The following is an 18,731-nucleotide window of genomic DNA, read 5'->3' as shown; positions in this document are numbered from 1 at the left end:
CAGGTTTTGTACCCTGATTTGATTAAGGCTCAGTGTTCTATAATTTTCTTGTTTTCATGTAGATCCCTTCTCACATATAGGGATCACAGTTCTTAATCTTGCAGACTTCTGCCACATTAGCTATTCTAAAAATAAATAAATAAAACAAGTTTGGGCAACAGTTACTCAATGCTATTCTTAAAGTCCTACAATATATTCCATGGATGCTGATGCATTCCAGTGGGCCCATGATGATTTTGTTCATTTGACCCTGTATTATGCTCCCAAAGCACGTTACCTATATCTGTTTCATTGTTTTCATATATATTTTAATTATTTATATGGCTGATTTATCCATAATTTGACTAAGTTTGCCTTGGGGATTTTATTTCCATCCCCTTATCATCATTCCTCTCTAACTTCTATCCCTCAAAACATGTGTGTATACACACATACACACACACGCACACGCACACACCCCAGGTCCAGAACATATTAAAGAGCTGGTAATTGTTTAGTGAATGAGTACATACAATATTTTTTAAATATTTTATTTATTATTTATTTGAGAGAGAGACAGACAGAGATAGTGAGAGAGAGCATGAGCAGGGAGGAGAGGGAGAACCAGGCTCCCCGCTGAGCAGGGAGCCCAATGCGGGGCTTGATCCAGGACCCTGGGATCATGACCTGAGCCAAAGGCAGACACTTAACTGACTGAGCCACACAGGTGCCCTGAGTACACAATATTAAGCACAATTTGAAAGTATCTTGAGCTTGGTGGTGGAAAAATCCCCCTAACCCACTGCTTACAAAAGACTAAAACATTTTGTTATCATTTTAGCCATTTTCTCCCCAATCTCACCCTTAATCTCAGAACCACCAAGGTTCATTGAGCCTTCTTCCTCATTTTGATTAAAGGGGAACCAAAAAAAGCAAGCACTTATTGAATATCTATGAGAGAGCATGGAGTTAGATACTAAAGTGGGGAGAAATGAAGTTGGGTAAGTTTGGGTCACTGGGTCCCACAGTACTGTTTTGAATAAAGTATCAAATACAAAGGACAGTGAGTTAAGGTGGCCAGAGAGATTACTACAAGTGCATGGGTTATGGAAGATGCTTGTTACAAATTTTTTTTTAAAGATTTTATTTATTTATTTGACAGAGAGAGACACAGCGAGAGAAGGAACACAAGCAGGAGGACTGGGAGAGGGAGAAGCTGGCTTCCCACCAAGCAGGAGCCCGATACGGGGCTCGATCCCAGGACCCTGGGATCATGACCTGAGCCGAAGGCAGACGCTTAATGACTGAGCCAGCCAGGTGCCCCAGCTTGTTACAAAATCTTAATCACATTGTTTTACTTCATTATTAAGATTCCATTCAGATAGGTGGGGATGTCAAAGTACAGACCTGTGTCTTGGAGCTGGGGGAGCTGTCTGGATAGAGGAATCAAGAAAGCAATAAGGTAAATGAAACATTTTCTTTAAAAAGCTTGCAGATTTCTTCTAATATACTTCTGGAATACATTTGTACTTCATATATTTTAGTTTATACATAAATTATGAGATTCTGGATATGTCTTATTATTTACATTTGCTACTTGTTCTAATTTTCAATTAGCTCAACACTGGGCAGCTAATTCCTACAGGGTCCTGTTGAGCCAAAATCTGAACAATTTAAAAAACATTTTTTCTACTTTAGTATTATTAAATTAGTTTATATTTCTGTAATGTAAATGTATTAATACCCTATTAAATAGTTATTTGTGAAGGTGTTTCTCTGGGTTTTAGGATTTTGTCATCATCAGTACAAAAATATGAAAATTATAATATAGAACTCTGTCAAAGGCCAATCAATATGGAGATACTATTTGTAAGAACTCCCTTTTTCAGAAACTGAACTTGAATAAAAATCACTAACTTGATGTTTTTTAATGGACATGCTGGTATTTTTAACATGTAAAAAAATTATGAATGCCCCCTTATGCACCACTACATAAGGAATGTTATAAAGGTAACAAAGTTTTGAAATTAGACTCTATTTCACATTCACATGAGAACCCATCTTCCTTTTTCCCTAGTATGTGTCCACTACTATTATATTCCAAAATAAGGTTGTGTAATATCTTAGCAGGACTTATCAAAGAGGTGATACAAAGGGGTGCATGCACCCCAATGTTTATAGCAGCAATGTTCACAATAGCCAAATTATGGAAAGAGCCAAGATGTCCATCGACAGATGAATAGATAAAGAAGATGTGGTACACACACACACACACACACACACACACACACACACACACACACACACACACACAATGGAATATTATGCAGCCATCAAAAGGAATGAAGTCTTGCCATTTACAACAATGTGAATAGATCTGGAGGGTATTATGCTGAGTGAAATAAGTCAATCCGACAAAGACATGTATCATATGACCTCACTGATATGAGGAATTCTTAATCTCAGGAAACAAACTGAGTGTTGCTGGAGTGGTGGGGGGTGGGAGGGATGGGGTGGCTGGGTGATAGACATTGGGGAGGGTATGTGCTACGGTGAGCACTGTGAGTTGTGTAAGACTGTTGAATCACAGACCTGTACCTCTGAAACAAATAATTATATGTTAAAAAAAAAGAAGATAGTAGGAAGGGTAAAAAGAAAGGGGGGAAATCAGAGGGGGAGACGAACCATGAGAGACTATGGACTCTGAGAAATAACTGAGGGTTCTAGAGGGGAGGGGAGTGGGGGGATGGGTTAGCCAGGTGATGGGTATTAAGGAGGGCACGTACTGCATGGAGCACTGGGTGTTATACGCAAACAATGAATCATGGAACACTACATCAAAAACTAATGATGTAATGTATGGTGATTAACATAACAATAACATTTCAAAAAATCTAAAAAAAATAGTTATATGGTTTCCCCATGTTAGCAACAAAACCACATCATTTTTATGACAGAGAGAAATCAAAGAGCCTTTGTAATGCTATAGAGATTGGATGATGAAGCTTAGATAAATAATAGTTTTTGATTTTTATATTTTGCAGCAACTGTAACATAGATACAATTTATTTAGGATGAAATTGTATGTTGATCGACTGACCAAATAAAGACTAAATGTTTCTTAAAAAAAAAAAAAGAAAATTAAAGAGGTGATACGTCCTCTAGCTTAAAAAAGAAGCTGGAGCAACTAAAATATGTTTGAGATTGACATGATAATTCCCTCTAAAGCAAAACGAGGGAGATTTAGGGAAGACATCGACCCAGAATAACATGGCACCTCTTCCAAAATTATCAATTTCCAAAAAATTAGTAAATATCAAAGCAAAGGATTTAAAATTTCCATAAATATACTTTAAAATTTAGAAATTGAGTGATGGGCATGGATTCACCCTCCAAATAAGAGTACTTTGGTAGAAATGTATCAGATGCATTGCCCTAAGAAGTCCTGTTAACTGCCCCTTCTCAGGATATGGGCAGAATGGAAACCACCCAGGTTTCTTACAGGGGCGGTAACCAAGAGGCAGTTGTTTGAAGTTCCCATACCCCCTGCCTGGCTTCTGACAGAACAGCGACTTTTAAAAGTTGCAGAAAAGACAATGAGAAGTATAGGGAATGAGCCAAGCCATTACGTTTGAGGGGAAAGGAGAACAGATTCGATGACTTTTGGCAAAGGGCTCACTTGAGAACTGTGAACCATCAGCACCTGTCTAGAGACCTATCACTTCTCAGTCTAGGGGACACAGCTGTGCCCAGTAATGTGGGAAACAAAGGCAGAAGAGAAATTATTAAATTTCCTAACTACCTACCGCCCATTGACAAGTCCTTGAAACAGGTAGAGTGACCTTTCTTTAGAGACTCAACTACCTGAATATTTATACTTTGCTAAAGGCAAAAGGCAATCTTAGCCCAACCTCCAAGATCCTGTAAGTCTACTTTAACATACAAGAATTCCTTTGGAGACTTCCTTTATCTCTCACCACCCCCCCCAAGATATATGTTGGCAAACATTGCCGAAGTATATGACCCACTGAAATACATCTGAATGGTCTCATGACTGAGTTTTAACTAAACAGTAATAAATGACCTTTCCTAATAATAGCTAGCCCCCTCAGGATCCTGGAAACCTTGTTTCCAAAATACCTGGGAGGCTTATGCTATCCCTAGCCCCCTCCCAACTTGAAGATATATAATCACCATCCCTCACAACCCACTGCAGCTCTTTCTGCCCACGGGTCCTGTCCCTGTGCTTTAATAAAATCACCTTTTTGCACCAAAGACGTTCCAAGAATTCTTTCTTGCCCATCAGCTTCGAACCCTAACGTCTTTCCTACATCACCCACCTCTAACTCCTTTCCACTACTTGCCACTGCTCTTAGCATCTCTGTGTCAAACTTGTCAAAATCTGTAGGATTCCATCCACAGACCACAGTGGCAATAGCAAAAGTTGCTTTCCCACAATAGCAATGGGATTAGTTTAATCTATTGTCAGCAGTAATTTCCCCACTTCTGAAAGCCAAAGACAATTTTTCAGCTATTCTAACATGAATCATTGTTCACATTCTAACATCTTTAGGATCGGGACATGTATTTCAACTGATGTTGTCTTTTTATGGCAGAATATAAACCAACTACACATCTTAAGTCAGTGCAATCTTAAATTTGACCAAACATAATATGTGAAAACAATGTCTTGGTTATTCGTAGAACCTCAGACTGCTCTAAGATTGAAAAAAAAAAAAAAACATTGACTTGTTACAACACCCTAGAGGAATGGGGGATAGATATTTGTGTCAGACCCGCCCTTGGAAGAAGAGTAGAACTGTTTAGTTGTTCTAATTACAAAATTAAAAGGAATAACCTGAATTCCCGAGTTTGCCAGAACAGAAGATACACAAGCATTTAGCTTACAGTAGATGAGAGTCACCAAAGCTGATTTCAAGAAATTTTGCCCAAAAGTGACAAGAGGAAGGTTAAAAAGGGGATTCCAACAGAGAAAGGCTGAGTGAACTGAACATCACAAAATCAGGAACTTATGAGGGAATTATAAATGACTAGCCAGGTGAAAATGCATTGTGAACGTGCTTCAAAAAAGAGTTAGCTTTAAAGACCTTCTAAGCACAGAGAAATTCAATGCCAAATAACATCAATAACTGTCAAGTAACAAAATTCTGCCCTTTACCTCTTTTCTCACTAATCCCCTACTCCCTTTAATTATAAAGCAGCCTACCACAGGCTAGTGAGGTTGGGAGAGAGTAATAACCTAGGCAGGAAATAGAAAAGAAACCATGCATTCAGCCCTTTCCATCTTCAAGCTTCCCCTCTGGAAGTCTCATTCTCTTGAAAGGAATAAGATTTAATTTTGAATTCAGTTCTTAGTTTTTAATTATTATGCTGAACTGGTCTTAACTATTCAAGTGAGATCCTTCTCATTTGAATAAAAACTGAGTACAATCAAAGAGTTAAAGAACCTGTCAAATATTTCATCTAAGGCAGGGAAGTTCTATTCTCACAGAACAGGCTTAAATGAATAGAAAGAGAAGAAAAATAAATTTGTTTTCTGATTATACCATAAGAGCCCCACTTGTTCAATGAATTTTTCCATAAATAACTTTGAATTTCAAAGTGTTACCAAACATATCTTTCAAGTGCTATGAATGGAACATCTAAAAGATCAAACACCTAACATGAAATTTACTATTTTATCAGAAAAAAACATGTTTAGTTTACAGAATCAAATTTCTTAAGTTGAGGCATCTTTCAAGGAAGGATTTTAGAAATATTCATAATTCATTAAAATTTCATCTAGCTTATAAGATTGGCTTATTAAAATATAAATTGAATTACCAATAATTGGTTTTTATGTCAATCTATACCATTTCCAAAGACTACTTTATTTTTGTATTCACACTTAAAATCAATGTTTGTAGAAAAAAATCATTAATGAATGAATAAACTAATAAACAAATGAATAGATAAATGAATGAACACATGAAAGAAAATGTACCTGAAATTTGGGAAAGGTGTCTGAATAACCTTGCTTGGCAGAGGCTACTTTATTCTCGTTAATGTAAAAAAGAAAGTGATTTGAACTTTCTATCTGTACTGAAAGAAGCACCATGGATTTAAAAACATATCTTATAGATTCGAATAGACTTTGAATCTATCTATAGTTGAATCTAATCAGAGTATTTAATGCAGCTAATTCAACATGGATATTTTGGTCTTCTTTCCTGAGAGTCTGAATTTGTGCCTCTGTGAAAGCGGGGGAGGGGAAAACCTTCTTTTACTCAACCTCTATCGTGGCTGAGCACAGAAAAAGCAGCTACCAGAAGGAACTGTAGCACAGAATTCAGAGTAGGTTCTCTCAAGAGAGAATATCAGGTGTTCTTATAGAGAAGGATAGGTCACTATTTATATTCATCACTGATACCATGGCTTTCTCCTGGATATATGGCAGGAAATGTACGCAAGGGAATGAATGTGCAGAACTTACTTTCTAAAGGTTACTAAAAGTAAATAAATGTAAAACATGGAGGTGAAGATGCCTCTTCTATATTTAGCCTTCTCTTGAACTCAGTATTAAAAAATAAGTGAAATGATTAGACTTGAGGATGTCAAGGGTCATTTCCAGGTTTAAAAATGGAAGAATACCATTTTCTAATTTGGAAACTTAATGAGCACCTTGGAAAATAAGAATATTATTTCCATTTGGAATTAAAAGAGGTTATCTGTGCCAAATACAAAGCACTGTCCTTTTCATACTGTATTAACATCCATTTCAGCTGTCGTTAATAGAAATATTTTTTAAAGCATTGATTGCATCCTAGTAACACTCCATTTTTCATGCATCTTGAAATTGTCCCATGACAGTTTGGCTAATTTAAAATATATATTTTTTCAAAATACAGGAAATATAATGTTCTGAAGTACCACTTAAAATTAGTAACTATTAATTTTACCCTTGCTACCTTTCTGTTGTCTGAGTATACTTTGGTTTATGTAAGTTTTAGGTACAAGAATCTAGAAGGTTGGAGTTTGTTTTTAAATTTGATGATTTTCCATTTGAAGCAAATATACAAGAAAGCATAGCAAACATTACCTAACCAAACACGGGGTTTAATGAACTGTCAGATGCCAAGGAACGTGGGCATAAGAGAAAACAAATGTATGCATCAATGCAGGCTCCAGGAGACACATCAGTATTTTTACACAATGGATAGTGCATTGAATATACACTAGGAGTCTTAGTACTCACTCAGGCTTGCCTATTATTAGGTGAGGATGGCAGGTGTGTGACAGGTTCAGCCTGATCACAAGGACTAAATTTAAATATAATGGCATATTTCAATTCTTCTGAGAGATGCATTGTGGCAGCTGGAGAGCAGAGCCTGAGCAATACGGGTGAGGGTGATGCTGAGAATAAAGTGACTGCTGGCAATTAATCACACATGTCAAGGAACAGTCAAGAGAATCTGTTGAATTTGACAAAATAAGGGACTCCACATGCCCCTGAACAGGGCGTCTAATTCCTCTGGCACTGTTGACTATGTTTGCTCTAATCAGAGTGGCACTGGGAAGGGATATTAAATGGAAAAGTAGAGATTCAATAAATATAAATTAATTAATGGCATTCTACAATATTATGGATTTTACTATAATTTAAAAAACAATAAAAACAGCAGTAGACAATCTTGAATTTTATATATAATTACAAAAATGTATTTTCATTTCCTTTGGTGTTTTGGGTTACTTTTTCATGTTAGTTCAACTCTGATGATTGGAGGCATGTTATGTCCTCTGATTTGTCCATACTTGTGGTTCCTATTCTAGTTAAACTCACTCCTATGCTCCACTTGACTCCCACATTGTTACAAATCTGTTATTTACTCTCCAGTCTCCCCCATCCCTAGCATCTAGTCTGTCACTAACTTTATCAGATTTGCTTGTGAAATATCTTTCTAATTCCATCTCATTTCTGGTTCTCAGTTTCTACTTATCTAATTTCTCCTTTGCAAGACTGCAAGAGTTATTTTCTAATGTAAACCTTTTTCTAACACTCCTCTGCTTAAAGGAAAAGTCTAGAATAGCAACAAAAGAAAATCATATTTTGTTAATTAAAAATTTGGTAAAAGTTTGTTTTGACATGAACTTACTATATAAAACTAAAAGCATGTAATTCAAAAGAGTCTACATTGTCTATGTTTTATTTTAAATAAAAATAATATACATTATATACTTTGTGAATGTAAGCTTAAAGGATATTCTTTGCATTGTTCATTGTTTGTGTACAGGTAATAATCATGCATGTTTTTGATAATGTATGTTTTTGATAATGGGGCACTGATCTTATGCTCAATTAAAGACATAAAAGTATCTTGATGAAGAAGACATACAGATAGCAATCAGACACATGAAAAGATGCTCAACCTCACTTATCATCAGAGAAATGCAAATCAAAACCACAATGAGATATACTTTATGCTTATCACAATGGCTAGAAACAAAAACAAGAGAGAACAAGTGTTAGAGAGGATTTGGAGGAAAAGGAACCCTCATACACTGCTGGTGGGAATATAAATTGGTACAACCACGGTAAAAAGATGTGTGGAGGTTCCTCAAAAAATTAAAAATAGAAAAAATGATCCAGTAATTCCACTACTGGATACTTACCCAAAATAAACAAAAAAACTAATTCAAAAAGATGTATGCACCACTATGTTTATTGCAGCACTATTTACAATAGTCAAGACATGGAAGCAACCCAAGTGTCCACAGATAGATGAACAGATAAAGAAGAAGTGATACACACACACGCACAGAAATATTCCTCAGCCATAGAAAGGGTGAGATCTTGCCATTTGCGACAACATGGATGGATCTAGAGGGTATTATGCTACCTGAAATAAGTCAGAGAAAGAAAAATACCATATAACTTCACTCATATGTGGAATCAATAAAACAAGTAAACAAACAAACAGAAGAAACAGGCCCCTGAATACAGAGAACAAACTGATGGTTGCCAGAGGGAAGAAGAGTGGGGGGATGGAGAATGGGTGAAGGGGAGTGGGAGATACAGGCTTCTAATTGTGGAATAAGTCACAGGGATAAAAGGTACAGCATAGGGAATATAGTCAATGGTATTGTAATAGCATTGTATGGTGAGAGATGGTAGCTACAATTGTGGTGAGTGTAGAATAATAACACACAGACTTGTGGAATTGTTATGTTGTACACCTAAAACTAATGTAACACTGTGTCAACTATACTCAAATAAAAAATTTTAGATAAAGAATTTGAGTGAGAGATGAGAGGTTTAACTTTAAATTATCAGGAAATTATTGTATTTAAATTCTGTATCTCCTAAAATCCTAATTGAATCTTCAATATAATTTTCTTGCCTTTTTAACTATGGTTACTTCCTTCATTTCTTACTCCTTCCAGATATCCCCACCCAAGATCAATGACAAAGTCATCCTTGAATTACTGAAAATGTCTTCTTTCAGGCAAAGTCTGTAACTGTTTGTATATAAAGGGAATTTCCTAGGAGGAAGAAACTATATAATGCAAATTGGGACCTTGCCCCCTCAGTCTTCTTCCCAGTCACCCTCTAAATACTTATGTCCTCTGAACTTGTATTTTGTTAATGGAAGATTAATCTGAAAAAAAATCAAGGATTTTGTCTAGCATTAGAGATGAATAAAAGCTTAAACATAAATGATTTTCAAGAGACATTTATATTGTTTCATAGCTATCTTAAACTTCGGTCTGCAATAATTATTTTTCTTGAAATAGAAAAATATTAAATGATGAAATTAGGAAGGAAGAGAATAGGCAGACAGAAGGGTAGTAGGGAATATATTTTCAATCTGCTCATGGTAATTCTAATTCAATTTAGCACCAATTCATAGCAAACAATAAAGACTCAATAGATGTCTATTGTTTGAAATAATGAATTCAATAAATACCAGCTGGATATTCATTATTATCAAGCCTTTTCTAGGCTTGGGGAATTCCTAATTTAGTGAGGAAATGCTGAATGTTGATTCATTTACTCAGCAAATACTTAAGGAACACATATGCTATGACAGATTCTGAATAGCACTTTGGATACAGGGGAGAACAAGCCAGTTGTGACTTCTGAATTCACAGATCTTCTAGGCTGGTGTCATAATAGAAGATATTTAAGTGCTAAGAACGTAAACTGAGAAGCATTTACTTCTACCTAAGGGAGAATGAAATAACGCCCTGAAATTTGTTGAGCATTTATCGATGCATAAGCCAAGCATTGTCCATAGATGTGTCATTTATAGCACCCTGCTGGTTTATAATAGTGAGACTTGTTTCTGAAATGCTAATGATAATTTCACATATACTAAAATAGAACAATTTATTAGAGTATAATATATAATCTTATTTGACTGTTATTCTATTTTATTTCTCAGTCAATTATTTGTTCTAAGTTGCTATCCTCAATTATGTTTATTATAAAGTATGGTTTACACCACTACAACCTCTTTATCTGCCATTTCTTCTTTATTTTGATTTACAGTTTTGACTCATATGTCTGACAAAAGGAAAAAGAGTGATGTGTTTAACCTGATGAAAAGAAATAAAAGATGTATCACACAGGATATTAAAATGGAAGTCATATAGATGTTGAAAGACCCATCAGAAAGTGATTGAGAAAATAAATGGTAAAGATTATCATACAAATTAGGGCTGGTGGATGGAATTTCATTATATGAAAGATATCAGGAAATTTAGAGCAACTTGCCAGTATGGCTAAAGAATTGAATATAAGGTAGTTGAAAGAAAATATGATGAGAGCAATTGTAAGTTTCCTGTTATCTAAACACCTGTACTATGCTGAAAAAAATTTTTATATGGGGATCATGCTATGAGGGTCCCATAAGGAACTGATCTAGTTAAAAAGATCGTGTCCAACAATATAGCCCCCTCCCAAATTCAATGAGTGTATGTGAGCATGATACACTTTATCTTTCTTATATAAGGATAAAGGTCTTGAAAAGAAGTAAAATTTGAACTTGTTCTATAGCTCTATAGCTAGAACAATATACTGTGCTTCAACAGATGGCCAATGAAAAGAAGAGAAAATTAGTCAGAATGACCTAAATATCTACTCACTATTCTGGGACTTTGAGAATGTTACAAGGTGAAGTTATGATCAAGACGGGATCTGGAGAATGCAGAAAAAATTTAGAAATTTAAAGAAAAACAGTTGGGAAGCAGTACTGAATTTTGATGCTATTAAAGTATATGCAGTTATTTTAAGTAGTGTTGACATGAAGTTCAAAATATATTAATATAATCAAATGAAAACAAAGAAAGAAAATTGGAAAATATTTAGGTGGGGTTAGATTTTTTTTTATCTAATCCCTATTTACTAATTTTACAAGTTGACTTAATAAGTGTCTTTTTTATATAACATGGCCAAGAAATAAGTAAGGTAAAAATAACTATAAATAGCCATAATTTTTTTTCTGGAATTCAATTCATTTTGTTGACAATAGAGTATCTAACATCCTCACTTCTATTTAACAATTTAAATTTTCTACCTCTACCTCACTGATTAGTCCACAAAAAAACAAAAGCAATAATCTTAAAAGGTCTTAGAGGAAATTTTTGCTTCTGGGTATGAGTGGGTAGCTTGCAGCAAAACAAGGCCAGTTAAAATGCAAAAGACAAATCTGTGTCTAGAATTGCTAGAGAGGATTTGAGGGAAGCAAGGAGAGGTAGATTGATGTTCTATAAGCTGCAGTAAGCGCAGTGCATTTGCCAATTCTTGGAGAAGGTAAAAAGGCAATGAGTTCAGGCACAGAGCTATTACTAAGAGAATGGAAAACTAGCAGAGATTTCACCAATTTCATAAGTCTGGGGAGAAAAAGTAGAGGTTAAAACTACAGTGGCAGCCAAAACATGAGAGGCCAAGATCTCAGAAAAATTGAGGCATAGGGAAATGAGGCAAAATCTTGTGATTTTTCTTTGGGGGATTTATTGAATTCTTAAACTGCAGAGAGAAAGAAGCAAAGAAGCTAAAGGGATAGTTACTCAAAAACATCACGTAATTGTTGACAACATTAAAATGTTGAAGAAACTAAAAGTAAAATGGGAAGACATAGCAAGGAGAGGGACTTTTAATAAAAACACACCATGAGTATATCAGCTCTTGATTAGATTAGGGTATTCAGCTCCACTCTAGCTATTCAACAGAAGGAAACATGAATCCTCTTCAGAGTAAAATGCAAATTATTCAGTCTTTAAAATTATTAATGCAAAATGTCCCAAAATCATTAAAAAAATACTCAGCGTACCGAGAAAAATGAATGACAACAAAATGTGACCTGAGAAAGACCTAGACATTATATTTATTAAAGACGTACTTTAAAGTAAATATAATTCAAGTTTAAGAAAATAGAGGATATAATGAAGAATTTCACCAGAGAAGTGAAATCTATAAACAAGGAAGAATCAACATAATTTTTACTATGTCCAGCTTCAGTAACAAATTAAGAAATAAACAGATGAGTCTAATAACAAATTGGATGAAGCAAAAGAGAGGTTTAGTGACTTTAAGTGAAGTTCAACAGAAAATATCCCAACTAAACTCTGTGGAGAATGAAAGGATAGAAAATAGAAAATAGGGATGAGAGGCATAGGAGAAAGAAAAAAAAAACCCTAACATACTTTCAATTTGAGTTATAGCAGGACAGGAAGAAGGGAACAAAGCAGAACAATATTTAATGATGGCCAAGAATACTCCAAGATTGGTAAAAGTCTTCAACCCACAGACAAGAAATGCTAAAAAACCCAAATAGGATATACTATAGAGAAAGGAGAACCATGGCTTTGTCCTTCACTAATACCATCAGAGTTCTGTATCTGGGTAAAGGAAGCAAATACTGATATCAGTAAAAAAAATAGTGATGCTAGAATGGGAAAGTGATATGTGGAAAATATGGTGAACTTGACTGTATCAATGATCAGGAAGCAGGCAAAGAAAGAGGAGAGAGATGCTCTCATGAGAGGTCTGCCACAAGATGCAGAAGAGGAGTCCTCCATCACAAAAGGACAGGCCTCCTGCACAAGGAGAGAGAAGTGGCTTCATCAAGAAAGAAGGGAAGGAGGAACTCAAGGTAGCAAATCAAACCTCCTTGGTTTTTGTTTGGATTATATAAAATGAAAGGGTTGGTGGGTATAATTTTTGATATACATATGTAGCAATCTGTGGTTGTCAATGTTTTTATATATTTTGTCTCTCTTATCTCATGCTATAATTAAGGCAGGGCAGATATTTAAAAAATCTTCATTTCAACCATAGTAGAACTGATCTTGAGAAAAGTTGATTGTATTATTTTATAGGATCCTTCTGGCTGTAACTCTCTAGAACATGACCTCTAATGAAGAAAGTATGTTTTTAATACAAAATCAAGTCTTTGATATTAGATATTATTAAAGAATTATAATTAATACTTTTAGGAATGAAAATGATATCATGGTTTAGTTTTTAAGAACCCTTTTCTTTTATATACTAAAATACTTTTGACTATGACACCTGGAATTTGCATCAAAATAATGCAAGGAGTATAATAGCAATGTTCTACATCTTTGTTTTTGGTGATTCTGAAATGGATATTCACAATCAAACTGAAAAGAAGATTTTTACATTTTGGCACATGCAAATTGTATCTAAATAAGAAAACATATCAAAAAGTAACTAGGAAAGATGATCTAGAAGAAAATAACAAAGCCTGTGGACTGATGCTATCAAAATCAAGACAGGCAAAACTACAGTAATGAAAACAGTGTCTTTTGGTATAGGTATAGAAAAATGGACCAATGGAAAAGAATAAAACCACTAGAAACAAACTCAAAAATATATAGTGACCTGATACAACAATTTTTATCCTACAGTAAAATTAGGAAAGAATGATCTTTTCAGTAATGGCCATGGGTCAACTGGATAAACATGTAAGAAAAAAAATCAGTCTTACCTTTTACTTTACATTATATTAAACAATTCCAGATGGAAAATAAATGTAAATGTCAAAGGAAAAGAAATAAATCTTACAGAAGAAATCATAGGAGATTTTCTTTGTGACCTTGGATTAGGTGACATTTTAACTAGGTAGCAAACTCTTAACTGTAGAGAAAAGAAGATAAACAGAGATACATTAACATTAAGATCTTCTGTTTATCACTGAGAAAATGAATAGATAATACACAGAGTAGAAGAATATATTTGCAATGTGTACATTTGATAGAGGCTTATAGACTATACATATATATAAATTGTACAAATGGACAAAATAGATAACTCTACAGAATACTTAGTAAACAATTTGAATGGCATTACAAAAGAGGATATCCAAATGGCCAGTCAGCATATGAAAGGTTCTCTACCTTATTAACCACAGAAAAATGCAAATTAAAATCCATTGCAGGGACGCCTGGGTGGCTCAGTCGGTTACGCGGCTGCCTTCGGCTCAGGTCACGATCCCAGGGTCCTGGGATCGAGTCCCTCATCGAGCTCCCTGCTCAGCAAGGAGCCTGTTTCTCCCTCTGCCTGCAGCTCTCCCTGCTTGCGCTCTTGCTCACTCTCTCTAGCAAATAAATAAATAAAATCTTAAAAAAAAAAAATCCACTGCAATCATTACCCAGCCTCCAGAATATTAAATCAAAAAGAGACAATATCAGCTTCAGTGAGAACTTGAAGTTATTGAACTTTGTATATACTACTGGTGGCAGTATAAAATAGTAAAAACAACTAGGAAAATTGTTTGGTGGTATGTACTGAGGCAGAATATATGCCTATTTTGTGACACACAATTTCACTCCTTGATGTATACGCAGCAGGTAAGTATACACATATTCAACAAAACTCGTATATGAGTATTCATAGAAGCATTATGCATAGAAGCTTAGTAACCAGAAACAGCCCAAAGACTATTGACAGAAGAATAAATAAATATGTTTTGTCCTATTTGTAAAAACAAATATATCTTAGTAATTGCTGCTATACAGAACACCAATGTTAAATATCAAATTCATGATATTGAGTGAAAGAACCAAACATAAAATGGAATATGCTACATGATTCAAGTTATATATAGCTCAAATCCGTGGATGACTTACCCAAGACTCTTAGATAAGAACAGGAGGAACAGTGAATTCAAAGGGATATCAGCGGGCACCTCTCCTGTGCACATCCTTGGCCCAAGGGTGTTGGCAGTCAGCTTTGGATCCTATTCCATGTCACCAAAAACTGTTGAAAAAATTATTGAGAAAACAACTTGGGTAATATAAACAAATTCTATTTAACACTTTAATGAAGCAGACAGGCTCCGTTTGGAGAACTGCAAAATGGATCAGAGTGCAGGAAGCTTTTATAGGATAAAGAATAAAGAAAAAGGAAGAGACAAAGAGAAAATATCTGATTGGCTGGGTTCACACAGGCAGCCTTGTTTGGGGTACGAATTCTTGGAGTTGGCTTGGAGTTTGGGGACTGGCTGACTGAATATACTGTGTTTGTGGTTACGCTGAGTGTTTACAAGGGCATTAAAATTACCTAAGTTTTGCTTTGCTGACATGACACCCTGGGCAAGAGTGGCTCCATCTTGGGCCTAGAAGTTTACTTCAAGAGCACCAAAGCTAGTTTTCAGCCAGAGGTCCTGCCAAACTCTGGAACCTTGAGGTTCTGCTTTAAGTAATGCATAAGGCATGGAGGACATGCTTTTAGCCTGTCTATGGTACAGAATTGGATTGGAGACTCCACATAAAACAGAATCTTCACAGCTTAATGAAAATTAAATCCCACCACACATAAAAAGACCGACTGAAAAACTTAAAAATTTTGACCTTGATAATGGGTAGAGAGAAAAATGCCCCCTGTGTATTCATAATCAAAAGCTGGTCTTTACTTGGCATGAAGTCCAATGAAAATAATACAATTCAAAATTCTTCAAGTGATTAATATATTTTAACATATTACAAATGAAAGGGAAGGATCTTATTATTATCTTAATAATGGAAAATGTGCAATTAAATTCAACATTTATTCTTTATTAAATTTCTAGCAAAAGAGAAATAGAAATTCTTTTTTTAACTTAGTAAAGCACACGTACAAAAATAATTAGCACATATCACACTTGATTGAGGAAAAAAATGAAAGAAGCATTCTCTCTAAAATCAGGAACAATACAAGGATGCCTGCCATCACTACTCCTAATAAAACATAATAATGAGGTCCTTGTCTGTGCGGACAAGGGAAAAACAAAGTAGATATAAGGAATGAAAAGGAGTTTTTATTACTTATGTAAGATATAATTCTCCACAGAAAACTTCCCTAAAATCTACTGATAAATTGATAGAATTAATGAGAGTTTAACAAGGTTTAAAATACAAAAATCAATTCATTTCTAGGGGTGCATGGGTGGCTCAGTCAGTTAAGCATCTGCCTTTGGCTCAGGGCATGATCTCAGTGTCTTTGGATAGAGGCCCACATCCAGCTCCCTGCTAAGGGGGGAGACTGCTTCTCCTTCTCCCTCTGCTATTCCCCCTCCCCACACTTGTGCACTCACTCTCTCTCAAATAAAAAATAAAAATCTTAAAAAAAAATCAATGCATTTCTGAAATATAAAAGCAAATAATTAACACACTTCTTAATAAGATAAAATAAAAAGTGACCATTTACAAGAGCATAAAACATAGGAAAAAATCTTTTTTAATGTGTAAAATTTATAGGTACCAAATTATAAAAACTTACTGTAAGTCATTAAAGAAAATCTGAAAAAAAATGGTCGAAACATAACTATTTCAAGGATTGGGAGACTCAATACTTACGATGTAAACTTAACTGATACACTGTAATTCTAGTAAAATTCTCAATGTGGTTTGTTTCACTCAATTTTACATTTAACATATGGTTTTAATATTTATATGGAAGAGCCACAGACCAAGAGCGGTAGCGGGCATTCTAGAAAAAGAACAATGTGTGAAGACGGGTCCTTCCAGATATTAAAAAGCAGCTATAAAGATACAGTAACAAATACAAGTATAAATAAACACTTATACAAAGGGGACTGAGGAGAGAGCTTAGCTATAGACCCAGAAATTGAAATAGATTCATGCAAATATTGAAACCTGATTTGATATAGAGCAAGAATAACACAGTGGTATGGAAAGAACAGATTCTTAAATCACAATGTGACAGTAATACCAATAACAACAAGATAATAATAACAGTTGGTTTGGGTTAAGGGGAATATAAAAAAATATTACTTTCTTCCTTGTATTTTCTTCATTTATAAAAATGAAAAGAAACAAAATAGCAAATATCATTAAAAGAGTAGTGAATGAAAGGTGTGGAAGTGGTGATTATAAATAACTTTTGAAGTTTAGCTATGAAGAAAAGCAGATAATTTAGATACTAGTTTTAGGGAAGCGAGGACCAGAGGACATTATTTATAATGTTGGAATACAGAGCATATTTATAGGCTGATATGAATGATCCAGTAAAGAGTGAAACCTTGATGATGCAAGAGGGTAAGTCAATCAATTACTTAAAAGTTTGTTCGGGGAACTCTTAATCCTCTAAATTTGATATAAATGAAGCATAATTAAAATGAAGACATTGTGGGGGAGCCCGGGTGGCTCAGTCCTTAAGCGTTTGCCTTCGGCTCAGGTCATGATCCCGGGGTCCTGCAATCGAGTCCCGAGTCAGGCTCTCTGCTCAGGCAGGAGTCTGCTTCTCTCTATCTCTTTTTCTCCCTCTACCCCTCCTCCCTGCTCATTCTCTCTCTCAAATAAATAAATAAAATCTTAAAAGAAGAAAGCAAACAAAGTGAAGACATTGTGACCTAAACTGGAATAGCACTGGGTTCTTTTTCAAGTCTCTATTACATTTCAGAAAAAATAGAAATTAGCTGAAAGAAAAAAAATGCTGGAATACTTCTGGAATAATCCTTTTGACAAGGAAAGATGTAATGTATTCGTTAGCGAAAAATACATGGATATCATGAGACCAAAGGAGATAATTTGATACAATTTTACTTTCTTTAGTTTCCATAGGGAAAGTATTTTTTCTTGATGGAGGTTAAAGAGTTATTCTTTCAATAGAAAGTGCTATGGGTCTACTGAACTACTGAAGAACTTATAAATGCAGGAGGGCAGGAGTATGAATAAAGTTATACTTACTATAATTCTTCCTTGATGTAAAACTCTCTCTCTACATTTTGTTGTACTCTTAAGCCAACCTCAAGATTATGATTCTAATTTATATTAATTTAAAACTTATTTATGAGCAGTTAAAAAAAGAATCTTGGTAGATGTTATCACTGCTCACAAATATATCCTTCTGTATTTCTGGGCATAGGAGAAGATTGCACTTCCCTATTCCCTTGAATTAAATAGTGACCATGTGACTTGTTTTGGCGAATATAATGTGAAAAAGGAGTGAGGCATCTTCTGTTGGAAGTCAGTGATAGATTCTTCAGTTTGATTCTTCTTTGCTTCAGTGATTGTGAAAAATATGTTGATGTGGAGGTGCCATAAACTCAACAGCAGCCTCGAATTCTCAGTAAGTATAAGGACAGGTGCTCTGGGACATGTTCCACATCCTCAGTGATGTGTGAGAAAAAAAAATGGGTTAAGCCAATGAAAATTTAGGATTGTTATTACCACAGCATACTCTAGACCTTGAAAGACTTAAGAAGCTAAGAAGGTAGAGTAGGAGA

The sequence above is a fragment of the Eumetopias jubatus genome, unplaced genomic scaffold (assembly GCF_037043125.1).
Source record: "Eumetopias jubatus isolate StellerSeaLion01/CBP00866 unplaced genomic scaffold, mEumJub1_p1.0 scaffold_2, whole genome shotgun sequence".
NCBI lineage: Eukaryota > Metazoa > Chordata > Mammalia > Carnivora > Otariidae > Eumetopias > Eumetopias jubatus.
The sequence above is the reverse complement of the archived record's forward strand: the minus strand, read 5'-3'. Positions refer to the sequence as shown.